Below are 12,402 nucleotides of genomic sequence, written 5' to 3'. Positions count from 1 at the left end.
TAACAAAGCAACAAAAAAAATACTTTCCACCCCATAAATTATTACAGTCCAAAACAAATTACAAGTGCTTTCTACAAATAATTATCTGATTTCGACTTTATTACACACCAAAAATGGGATTTAAGTGTATGACATAAGATCAAAGGAGTGAAATAGCCATTTATTTGCTTGAAAAGTCCCAAAATGGCAAGCTTCCTCATGGTGTCATCAAGGAGGTTGCTGCAAGGTACAACTTGAGTGATAGAAGCATATCTAACATATGGAAACTAGCCAAAAAACCAAGATTAGTGGGTGAAAAGTTAGATGTTAAAAGTGGGAGGATAGGCAACAAAAATAGGAAGAGATTCCTACCAAATATTGAGCATATAAAGTCATTGAATCATTCTCTAAGGGATACAATGATAAGAGTAGCAAAAAATAGTGGAGTTTCAGTTGGAACGGTCCATTCATGTGTGAAACAGGGTTTACTTAAACCTTATTCCAGCCCATTACATCCTAAACTCAGTGAGATGCACAAGGATCAAAGGTTACTTTACTCATTGAAGTCATTAGTTGTAAAATAGGTACTTGAAGAATTCTTTGATCTAAATAATGTGGCAGTGAATGAAATCATATTTACTGAAATGAGCAACACAATACACATGGATGAAAAATGATTCTACGTTACAGATGATAATGAGAAGGTCTATATTGTGTAGGGGGAGGAGCTTCCATATAGAAGCTGCCAATCAAAGAGGTACATCACAAAAGTGATGTTCATGTGTGCAGTAAGTAGACCCATTTATTCAGCAGATGGGGAATGCCTATTTGATGGTAAAATAGGAATGTTTTCCTTCACAAATCAAGTACCAGCAGCTAGGGCCAGCAGAAATAGATCAACGGGTACACTAGAGACTAAGCCTATTGAGTCAATCACAAAACAAGTCATTAAAGAATGTCTGATTCACCAAGTCATATAGGCAATTAAGGATGTTTGGCCAGAAGGTTTAAGCAAGCATATATACATACAATAAGATAATGCTAGGCCTCACATCAAGAATGATGATCCTGACTTTATGGTTGCAGCAAACTCAGATGGATTTCATATTGAGCTATTTTTTCAGCCACCCAACTCACCAGACTTAAACTGTATGACCTTGGCTATTTCAAGGCATTACAGTCATTACAAAAAAAAATAAGCAGCAAAGACAGTGGATGATCTAGTAAATGAAGTAATGCAAGCATTTGTAGAATACAGTCCAAGCAAACTGAATAACATTTTCTTATCATTACAAGAAGTAATGGTTGAGATAATGAAGTATAAGGGCCATAATAATTTTTCACTCCCTCATATGGGGAAGGGTCATCTTGCTGCCTTTGGTATGTTATCAAGGAATTTAATGGTTAATGAGGAATTGGTCAGGGAATGCATTGACTATATGCAAGGAATATGTAAAACACAAGGTTTAGAATATCTAAAGAATGAACTAGGATACAATGTTGAAGCTTTAGTTGTTCAGCTAAATGGAATGTAATGCACTATCATATTCAACTCATGTAATGTTCAGTTTAATGTTCATTTGAAACTTCGGTTTCAAATAAACATTAAACTTTTGTTTAATGTTTAATGCAATGTTGACTTTAATATTCATTTCAAACTGATGTTTTTAGTGGAGTTTTAAGTTCAGTTTAATGCATAGAGAAATCAGTTTAATGCAATGTTCAGTTGAAAGTTAAATACGTAGATAAATCATTTAAAAACAACCCTCATGCCTATTTTGCCTCATTACCGAGTTGTGTCAAGTACTCAAGCCTCCTACACACACACACACACAATAAATGTGGTTCATGCTCAATCCAATATTAACAGTAATGAGTAAGGCAACAATAATGAGTTAAGCTCTCAAACCATTAAGGAACAGTCATCACTAAGATTTCAAACTTCTATTGTAATATTTGAGCAAGAATAAACATTCATTGGTAGACTATGTGGTGGCTTAAGTACTTACATGTAATGGCCATTAACCTATACTTATACTTATTCCATTCAACTACACGAAACTACCAAATGCTCTCAAACCATTAAGGTACATTCATCATTGAGCTAACATGAGCAACTCGCAGGCCTATTTGGCCTCATCATTGAGTTGTGTCATGTTGTTAAGCCTCCTACACATACACATACAATGAAGGTAGACCATGCTCAGTAAAGTAAAAGCAGTAATCAGATAGGCAACAATAATTAGTTAAGCTCTCAAACCATTAAGGAACAGTCATCACTGAGCAACCTAAATCTGCTATTGACAAAATTGAGCTCACACACCCATTCATTGGTAGACCATGTGATGGCTTAACAACATATACTTATTGGCTTCTTACCAACAAAAATGCACACAAACACTTACTGCTCTCAAACCATTAAGGTTTTTTCATCACTGAGCTTGACCAAAAACTACAAGAACACCCTCTCAGTCCAGGAAGGACCTTCATTGAGGTACATGTAAAAATCAATATCAGGTACAATTAAACTAACAACATAACCAGTAATATCATCAATTAAATCATAAGACCATTAAAAAACCAATAAAAGTTCAACAATCTCAACAAGAATGGCTATCAAAAATCATTTCAAAGTCATTAATAAAACCAAACGATAAATTTAAGCATATTAGATTTATTAAAGCAAATATTTCAACGAACATTAAACCCCACAATAAACCCAACCATCATTAATAAACGAATCTGATGATATATATATATAGAATTAGGATCACATGAGTCCACCCTATCTTTTTGAGTCCATGAGTCCATGATACAATATCACACGTTATATTATACAATATCACAGCTAATACTACAATAAAACAAAACAAAACAAAAATCGTGATATTGTTTTGTACAATATCACACGTTATCCAAAACAATATCACAGTTTACACTAAAAAAAAAGTTTTCACAAAAAAAAATTGGACGACTCTAAGAAAAACAATTGATGAAGAGACTCTATATGAAGCATTTAGTATTACATGTGATGATTTAAGCCATATCCATTTCTCAAGCATCTCTATATTTTATTAACTTTAAATAGTCGAAGGGGTAACTCATCGTACATTTTTGTTCTTGAGACGTGTTCCTGTACTCTTATTATCATTATCATTTTTGGATAAAGCTCCCGTATTTCAAAAAATTGAGCCATGGCAAGATTGACTATAGGAAGTGTAACTATGTCCAGCATTCATGCCCAAATGTGAGTTATATATATATAGCATATTACTATCTTGACTGCAAACTAAGCATAGAAAGTGATGGAGGTGGAGCTAGTTTGCTACGTACCAATATCGCCGAATGCAGGGTTAGTAATAAACAACCAAACACTCTTATAGACTTGTTAAATTTATTTTCATAGTTTTTATTTGGCCTGACTTCCATTTGATCTTTCTTATCTTAGTCTTTCGTGATCTATTCCTGTTTTGTTTTCATTTTGGCATTTATGTTCTAAATAATCGCATATCATCACTTATTTTATGCTAAAAGTTAGTAATCTGACGAAGTCTTGTATGAGGTGAGACTATCTTAAATCTTTATGTAAATCTCCATTAGTTCTATGGCTAATCGCAAAAAAAAAAATTGTGATATTATGTTGTAATACAATATCACGCGTTATGCAAAATAATATCACATGTTATACTAAACAATATCACAGGTTACACAAAAAAAAGTCTTCGAAAAAAAAAAAATGTAAAAAAAGTTTTCGAAAAAAAATTTTGAAAAAAAAAATTGAAAAAAAAAAATTTCGAAAAAAAAAATTTCGTGATATTGTTTTGTATAGTGCGTGATATTGTTTTATGGACTCATGGACTCAAATATTTAGGTGGACTCACCGGATCCCACCTATATATATATATATATATATATATGTATATATATATGTATATATATATATATATATATATATATAGACAGACAGATTAAAGCAAATATTTCAACCAACATCAAACCCACTAATATAGACAACAATAAACCCAAATAGTCATTAATAAAACATTCCGATGAAATACAAAGAAAGATTAAAGCAAATATTTCAACCAACATCAAACACAAAACGTGGTAACAAACAGAAATCCTACCAACAAATACTAACAACATATAAATCCCAGCAGTTAAAATATTCGTTGAAGTAAGAATTACAGAAATTTAAAAAATTAAACACAAAAAGATAATGTAGATTTAGGAATGATACCAATAACTTTGAGCAATTAACGCTTAGATAAGATTTTATCAGAAACCCTCTTGAAATAAGCATTGAATCTCTTTGAACTTGGTGATATGTTCATTTTATATATACTTTTACCCCTCATTTTAGCTCGGTTTCTATTGATTATCATACTTTAATTAGTATATTTTTGAGCTAATTTTGTGTTCTAGGTGTATTGTTGTGTTTGTTATGGTTTTGTAGGAATCTAAGCATTTAGAGGCTTTTTCCTATAAATTTGTACACCAAGTTCACTAAGCTAAACAAGGCCAAATATTGGACTAAGTGTGTGAAGATTTCTTGGGTTTTGCATGAAGATTAGTGGATTGAAGTAAGGAATTACAAATGAAGCCAAATGCAAAGTCAAGCCCAAAATGAAGGTCCATATCAAGGTTGCAAGCATTGGATGCCAAAAGAGCTTAGGATGCTAGGAATTTAAAACATTAACCGGGTGATTAATCGCACATTTAATCACCAAACATTGGATACCTTAGCAATTAATAGGAGAGTTAAGGCAAAATACCGAGGATCATATGACCCCGATCGGGGCCGCCTAACCCCGATCGGGGTTGCATGCTCGTTGCCTCTTACGTTTTTCCCCTCCTCTCCTATAAATAGGAGAGGTATTCCTAGGTTTTGGGCATCCCATTTTACGTCCAAGTTTACTACATTAAGCCTCAAGCATTATAAGTTTTCTCTCATTAGTTTTCATTTCAAGTTTAAGTTGTTTAAGCATTCCTTAGTTAATCATTCAACACTTTGAATTTCAAGAGATTCTCAAGCATTTGTTATTCAATCTTTTGGTTCTAGTTATTTGTTCTTCCATACAAGTCTTCCTTATTAAGGTATTTCTTATTACAAGTTTACACTTTACATCATTGCTTTAGTTATCACATAGTTTTTATAATTGTTACTTTAGCTTTGTTCTTTTCATATGTTATATCACCCAATTAATATAATTCATACAACCATGTTTAATATTCTCTACAATTTAGTTTGCATTTTATATCTTAGTATGAGTAGCTAAATTCTCTAGTCTAAAGGCTAGGGGAGCCATGCAAAATCAAACATATAATATGATTAAATAAAGTTTATAATAATTTTGATCAATTGCTTCCATCACATGCTTGCTTTGTTACGCTTAATCTTTGATTATCGGCCGTAGTCGTAGATTAAAACTTGTTTATTCGTTCTAAAGTCGAGAGGCACGGAATTGAATTAGACTAAGCATGTATGGTAGGACGACCTAGTCATGGACGACAGTTTTTCTAGGACCCGGTCTATGGTTGATACTAATGCCGTAAGGTGGGTATCTTCAAGCCTAAGTAATTGACAAGATTATTAGTACCAAGTTTATCATGTTCATATGTTTACCTTTGCATGAGTGACCCGACCCCTTTAGACTATCTTTCATCATATTATTTACATTGCAATTTTCATTAATCATCAAACCAAACAAACTAAAACCAAATCGTAATCGACCTTGATAAAAATCCACCCATAGCAATTCACGACGTAATTCCCATTTCCTTGTGTTCGACCCCTATTACTACATTAACTTGTGTCTAGGGAAATTATTTTTGCATAGGTACGCGATAAGCCTATCAAATTTTGGCGCCGTTGCCGAGGAAACGGTTTTATTACTTTTTGAATTGTCGATTTTTATCTAGTTTTCTTTTGTCTTGGGGAACACTTGTTCCTTGAGACCGTTACTTATCACTTCTCCAGAAATTGTTGTCTTATGCCCAGGTCCTCACGCAAGGGAGAATTGCTTTCACCGGATTCCGATCCCGAGAAAACCTTTAGGAGAAGACGACGTTTTTGGAAGGAAGTGAAAGAAGCCTCTTCACCCGTACAAGCCGAAAGTGCTAGAAAGTCTTACTTAGACGATCTAGAAACCCTTGAAGAGGAGGAGGTTTCAATTTCATCATCTCCACCACCATCACCATCTACTACCAAAAAGATGGTGAAACTTTCCGATCACTCAAAGCCCACCGCGGCCATGCTTCCGGCCGGAATCACAACCACTCAAATCACCGCGCCGGACTTCGAGATCAAACCGGCTTTCATTAGCCTTGTGGAGAGAAAGCAATTTGGAGGAAGTCCTTTGGAGGATCCCAATTTGCATGTGCAAAACTTTTGTGACTATTGCTCCATGATCCGTCAAACGGGCGTCACCCAAGCCCAAATAAGGGAAATACTTTTCCCTTTCTCTTTGAAGGACAAGGCCAAGCTTTGGATCAATAGCCTTGACCGCACCGCCATAGGAATCACCAATTTGGAGACATTGGCTCTTGCTTTTTACCAAAAGTTTTTTCCACCGGAGAAAACTCAAACTTTGAGGAGCCAAATCACCGGATTCCGTCAACAAGCTCTTGAGAGCTTATATGAGGCTTGGGAGAGGTACAAAGAGCTTCAAAGACAATGCCCACATCATGGGCTAGATGATTGGTTTCTTGCAATAACGTTCTACAATGGATGTTGTGCCGAGTCCCGAAGGATTCTTGATTCCGCCAACAATGGGCGGTTTGATCAAATTGACACCAATCTTGCTAATGCCACGATCGAATCTATGGCGGTCCATGATGCCTAATATGTCAATTCCCGAGTTGTGCCATCTAAAGGTAAAGAAGAATCCTCTAACAACTCTGTTTTGCTAGCTCAAATTGCTTTGCTCCAACAACAATTGGCGGAGAGGGATGCTAGAGATTCCATTCAACAAGTCAATGCATGTCTTCAACGAGCCAAATCGTTGTGTGTGAAGGTTGCGGAGGTGCGGGTCACTATGCCGCTCATTGCCAAGCTCCCATTGAAGAGGTAAATGCCTTTTTAGCTTTAAGACAAAATGCACAAAATGCTTATCCACCGGGTACATTCTCAAACACATATAACCCAAATTCAAGATTTCACCCGAATATGTCTTATAGAAGCAACAATGTGCTAAATCCTCAACCACAACCCCCACCACAACAAAATGCCTATGTCCCTCAACAACAAAAATATATCCCTCCACCGGGGTATCAAAATCAACAAAGGCCCCCACAAAACAATTTCCAACAAACTCAACCTCCACAACAAAATGCCCAACAAAATAACCAAGAGGGAGGTAAGCTTGAAGGCTTGATAATCCGTATGCAAAAGGAAGTGTTGGCTCAAATTCAAAAGAATGAGCACGCTCAAAATGCCGCAATCAAAATGTTGGAGCAACAAATGGCTCAATTGGCCTCATCTAGCTCTTCAAGGAAATCGGGTCAACTACCCCCTCAAGGTGAGCAACCACATGCTACCCTTAATGCTATCTCCTTAAGAAGTGGTACGAAATATGATGGGCCATCCATGCCCAAAGATGATGAGGAGGTACTTGTTGAGTTGGAGGTCTCTCCAAATGATAAGGCAATTGAAGAAATTCCAAAGAAAGTGGATGACTCTAAGAAAAACAATTGATGAAGAGACTCTATATGAAGCATTTAGTATTACATGTGATGATTTAAGCCATATCCATTTCTCAAGCATCTCTATATTTTATTAACTTTAAATAGTCGAAGGGGGTAACTACTGTACATTTTTGTTCTTGAGACGTGTTCCTGTACTCTTATTATCATTATCATTTTTGGATAAAGCTCCCGTATTTCAAAAAATTGAGCCATGGCAAGATTGACTATAGGAAGTGTAACTATGTCCAGCATTCATGCCCAAATGTGAGTTATATATATATAGCATATTACTATCTTGACTGCAAACTAAGCATAGAAAGTGATGGAGGTGGAGCTAGTTTGCTATTTGTACCAATATCGCATGAATGCAGGGTTAGTAATAAACAACCAAACACTCTTATAGACTTGTTAAATTTATTTTCATAGTTTTTATTTGGTCTGACTTCCATTTGATCTTTCTTATCTTAGTCTTTCGTGATCTATTCCTGTTTTGTTTTCATTTTGGCATTTATGTTCTAAATAATCGCATATCATCACTTATTTTATGCTAAAAGTTAGTAATCTGACGAAGTCTTGTATGAGGTGAGACTATCTTAAATCTTTATGTAAATCTCCATTAGTTCTATGGCTAATCGCAAAAAAAAAAATTGTGATATTATGTTGTAATACAATATCACGCGTTATGCAAAATAATATCACATGTTATACTAAACAATATCACAGGTTACACAAAAAAAAGTCTTCGAAAAAAAAAAAATGTAAAAAAAGTTTTCGAAAAAAAATTTTGAAAAAAAAAATTGAAAAAAAAAAAATTTCAAAAAAAAAATTTCGTGATATTGTTTTGTATAGTGCGTGATATTGTTTTATGGACTCATGGACTCAAATATTTAGGTGGACTCACCGGATCCCACCTATATATATATATATATATATATATATATGTATGTATGTATGTATATATATATATATATATATATATATATATATATATATATGTATATATATATATATATATATATATATAGACAGACAGATTAAAGCAAATATTTCAACCAACATCAAACCCACTAATATAGACAACAATAAACCCAGCCGTCATTAATAAAACATTCCGATGAAATACAAAGAAAGATTAAAGCAAATATTTCAACCAACATCAAACACAAAACGTGGTAACAAACAGAAATCCTACCAACAAATACTAACAACATATAAATCCCAGCAGTTAAAATATTCGTTGAAGTAAGAATTACAGAAATTTAAAAAATTAAACACAAAAAGATAATGTAGATTTAGGAATGATACCAATAACTTTGAGCAATTAACGCTTAGATAAGATTTTATCAGAAACCCTCTTGAAATAAGCATTGAATCTCTTTGAACTTGGTGATATGTTCATTTTATATATACTTTTACCCCTCATTTTAGCTCGGTTTCTATTGATTATCATACTTTAATTAGTATATTTTTGAGCTAATTTTGTGTTCTAGGTGTATTGTTGTGTTTGTTATGGTTTTGTAGGAATCTAAGCATTTAGAGGCTTTTTCCTATAAATTTGTACACCAAGTTCACTAAGCTAAACAAGGCCAAATATTGGACTAAGTGTGTGAAGATTTCTTGGGTTTTGCATGAAGATTAGTGGATTGAAGTAAGGAATTACAAATGAAGCCAAATGCAAAGTCAAGCCCAAAATGAAGGTCCATATCAAGGTTGCAAGCATTGGATGCCAAAAGAGCTTAGGATGCTAGGAATTTAAAACATTAACCGGGTGATTAATCGCACATTTAATCACCAAACATTGGATACCTTAGCAATTAAGAGGAGAGTTAAGGCAAAATACCGAGGATCATATGACCCCGATCGGGGCCGCCTAACCCCGATCGGGGTTGCATGCTCGTTGCCTCTTACGTTTTTCCCCTCCTCTCCTATAAATAGGAGAGGTATTCCTAGGTTTTGGGCATCCCATTTTACGTCCAAGTTTACTACATTAAGCCTCAAGCATTATAAGTTTTCTCTCATTAGTTTTCATTTCAAGTTTAAGTTGTTTAAGCATTCCTTAGTTAATCATTCAACACTTTGAATTTCAAGAGATACTCAAGCATTTGTTATTCAATCTTTTGGTTCTAGTTATTTGTTCTTCCATACAAGTCTTCCTTATTAAGGTATTTCTTATTACAAGTTTACACTTTACATCATTGCTTTAGTTATCACATAGTTTTTATAATTGTTACTTTAGCTTTGTTCTTTTCATATGTTATATCACCCAATTAATATAATTCATACAACCATGTTTAATATTCTCTACAATTTAGTTTGCATTTTATATCTTAGTATGAGTAGCTAAATTCTCTAGTCTAAAGGCTAGGGGAGCCATGCAAAATCAAACATATAATATGATTAAATAAAGTTTATAATAATTTTGATCAATTGCTTCCATCACATGCTTGCTTTGTTACGCTTAATCTTTGATTATCAGCCGTTGTCGTAGATTAAAACTTGTTTATTCGTTCTAAAGTCGAGAGGCACGAAATTGAATTAGACTAAGCATGTATGGTAGGACGACCTAGTCATGGACGACAGTTTTTCTAGGACCCGGTCTATGGTTGATACTAATGCCGTAAGGTGGGTATCTTCAAGCCTAAGTAATTGACAAGATTATTAGTACCAAGTTTATCATGTTCATATGTTTACCTTTGCATGAGTGATCCGACCCCTTTAGACTATCTTTCATCATATTATTTACATTGCAATTTTCATTAATCATCAAACCAAACAAACTAAAACCAAATCGTAATCGACCTTGATAAAAATCCACCCATAGCAATTCACGACGTAATTCCCATTTCCTTGTGTTCGACCCCTATTACTACATTAACTTGTGTCTAGGGAAATTATTTTTGCATAGGTACGCGATAAGCCTATCAAATTTTGGCGCCGTTGCCGAGGAAACGGTTTTATTACTTTTTGAATTGTCGATTTTTATCTTGTATTCTTTTGTCTTGGGGAACACTTGTTCCTTGAGACCGTTACTTATCACTTCTCTAGAAATTGTTGTCTTATGCCCAGGTCCTCACGCAAGGGAGAATTGCTTTCACCGGATTCCGATCCCGAGAAAACCTTTAGGAGAAGACGACGTTTTTGGAAGGAAGTGAAAGAAGCCTCTTCACCCGTACAAGCCGAAAGTGCTAGAAAGTCTTACTTAGACGATCTAGAAACCCTTGAAGAGGAGGAGGTTTCAATTTCATCATCTCCACCACCATCACCATCTACTACCAAAAAGATGGTGAAACTTTCCGATCACTCAAAGCCCACCGCGGCCATGCTTCCGGCCGGAATCACAACCACTCAAATCACCGCGCCGGACTTCGAGATCAAACCGGCTTTCATTAGCCTTGTGGAGAGAAAGCAATTTGGAGGAAGTCCTTTGGAGGATCCCAATTTGCATGTGCAAAACTTTTGTGACTATTGCTCCATGATCCGTCAAACGGGCGTCACCCAAGCCCAAATAAGGGAAATACTTTTCCCTTTCTCTTTGAAGGACAAGGCCAAGCTTTGGATCAATAGCCTTGACCGCACCGCCATAGGAATCACCAATTTGGAGACATTGGCTCTTGCTTTTTACCAAAAGGTTTTTCCACCGGAGAAAACTCAAACTTTGAGGAGCCAAATCACCGGATTCCGTCAACAAGCTCTTGAGAGCTTATATGAGGCTTGGGAGAGGTACAAAGAGCTTCAAAGACAATGCCCACATCATGGGCTAGATGATTGGTTTCTTGCAATAACGTTCTACAATGGATGTTGTGCCGAGTCCCGAAGGATTCTTGATTCCGCCAACAATGGGCGGTTTGATCAAATTGACACCAATCTTGCTCATGCCACGATCGAATCTATGGCGGTCCATGATGCCCAATATGTCAATTCCCGAGTTGTGCCATCTAAAGGTAAAGAAGAATTCTCTAACAACTCTGTTTTGCTAGCTCAAATTGCTTTGCTCCAACAACAATTGGCGGAGAGGGATGCTAGAGATTCCATTCAACAAGTCAATGCCATGTCTTCAACGAGCCAAATCGTTGTGTGTGAAGGTTGCGGAGGTGCGGGTCACTATGCCGCTCATTGCCAAGCTCCCATTGAAGAGGTAAATGCCTTTTTAGCTTTAAGACAAAATGCACAAAATGCTTATCCACCGGGTACATTCTCAAACACATATAACCCAAATTCAAGATTTCACCCGAATATGTCTTATAGAAGCAACAATGTGCTAAATCCTCAACCACAACCCCCACCACAACAAAATGCCTATGTCCCTCAATAACAAAAATATATCCCTCCACCGGGGTATCAAAATCAACAAAGGCCCCCACAAAACAATTTCCAACAAACTCAACCTCCACAACAAAATGCCCAACAAAATAACCAAGAGGGAGGTAAGCTTGAAGGCTTGATAATCCGTATGCAAAAGGAAGTGTTGGCTCAAATTCAAAAGAATGAGCACGCTCAAAATGCCGCAATCAAAATGTTGGAGCAACAAATGGCTCAATTGGCCTCATCTAGCTCTTCAAGGAAATCGGGTCAACTACCCCCTCAAGGTGAGCAACCACATGCTACCCTTAATGCTATCTCCTTAAGAAGTGGTACGAAATATGATGGGCCATCCATGCCCAAAGATGATGAGGAGGTACTTGTTGAGTTGGAGGTCTCTCCAAATGATAAGGCAATTGAAGAAATTCCAAAGAAAGT

General features: G+C 35.7%; 2 non-coding genes across 2 annotated transcripts; both read right to left on the bottom strand.

The window, feature by feature from the left end:
• Positions 1-6,566: 6,566 nt before the first annotated feature.
• Positions 6,567-6,673, bottom strand: LOC141597743 (small nucleolar RNA R71). Its single transcript, XR_012522962.1, has one exon. It is a non-coding gene; the product is annotated as a small nucleolar RNA R71 (small nucleolar RNA).
• A 4,644-nt stretch (positions 6,674-11,317) lies between these two features.
• On the bottom strand, positions 11,318-11,424 carry LOC141597742 (small nucleolar RNA R71). The gene has a single exon (XR_012522961.1). It is a non-coding gene; the product is annotated as a small nucleolar RNA R71 (small nucleolar RNA).
• Positions 11,425-12,402: the final 978 nt, after the last annotated feature.

The sequence above is a fragment of the Silene latifolia genome, chromosome 8, assembly GCF_048544455.1.
Source record: "Silene latifolia isolate original U9 population chromosome 8, ASM4854445v1, whole genome shotgun sequence".
NCBI lineage: Eukaryota > Viridiplantae > Streptophyta > Magnoliopsida > Caryophyllales > Caryophyllaceae > Silene > Silene latifolia.
Note: the sequence above shows the minus strand (reverse complement) of the source record. Positions and strands in the feature narration are given on the sequence as shown.